The sequence below is a fragment of the Haliaeetus leucocephalus genome, unplaced genomic scaffold (assembly GCF_000737465.1).
Source record: "Haliaeetus leucocephalus isolate CR32 unplaced genomic scaffold, Haliaeetus_leucocephalus-4.0 Scaffold13, whole genome shotgun sequence".
Classification (NCBI taxonomy): Eukaryota; Metazoa; Chordata; class Aves; order Accipitriformes; family Accipitridae; genus Haliaeetus; species Haliaeetus leucocephalus.
The window spans coordinates 3,373,397-3,373,908 of NW_010972449.1; positions in this window are offsets into that span (position 1 = coordinate 3,373,397).

Sequence of the window (512 nt, forward strand, 5' to 3'; positions counted from 1 at the left end):
GGGCCGCTCCGCCCCGCCTGCCCGGCCCGTAGTTGCCGGCGCGGCCGGGCGAGCGACGCCCCGGGGGTATTTTATTTGCTCGGGTCCCGGCCCCAGCACCCGCCTCCCCGGCGGCTGGGCAGCCCCGGCTGCCTCTTCTCCCGCAGGCGCCTCCTCCTCCTCCTCCTCCTCCTCCTCCTCCTCCTCCTCCTCTCCGGTTTGTTCTGCCGGGGAGATGCTCGGTGGAGAAGACAAAGAGAGAAGCGGATGCTGCCGGGACCGCTCCTTGCATCCAGGCGTTTCGGGGAGCTTTCTGGGTTTTTTTGGTTTTGTTTTTTGGGGTTTTTTTGGTTTTGGTTTGGTTTTTTTTTTTCCTGGGCAAACTCTTCGAACGCCGCAGAAGGTTATCAAGATTAACAGCGGTTCAAAACACGCCGGCTGGCTGGGACTGCGTCTGAGGGCTGTGTTTTCTATCAGTCTGCTGTTGGACCCAGAGGAGGTGTTTTTTACGAATCTAGAAAGTGGCAGGAATT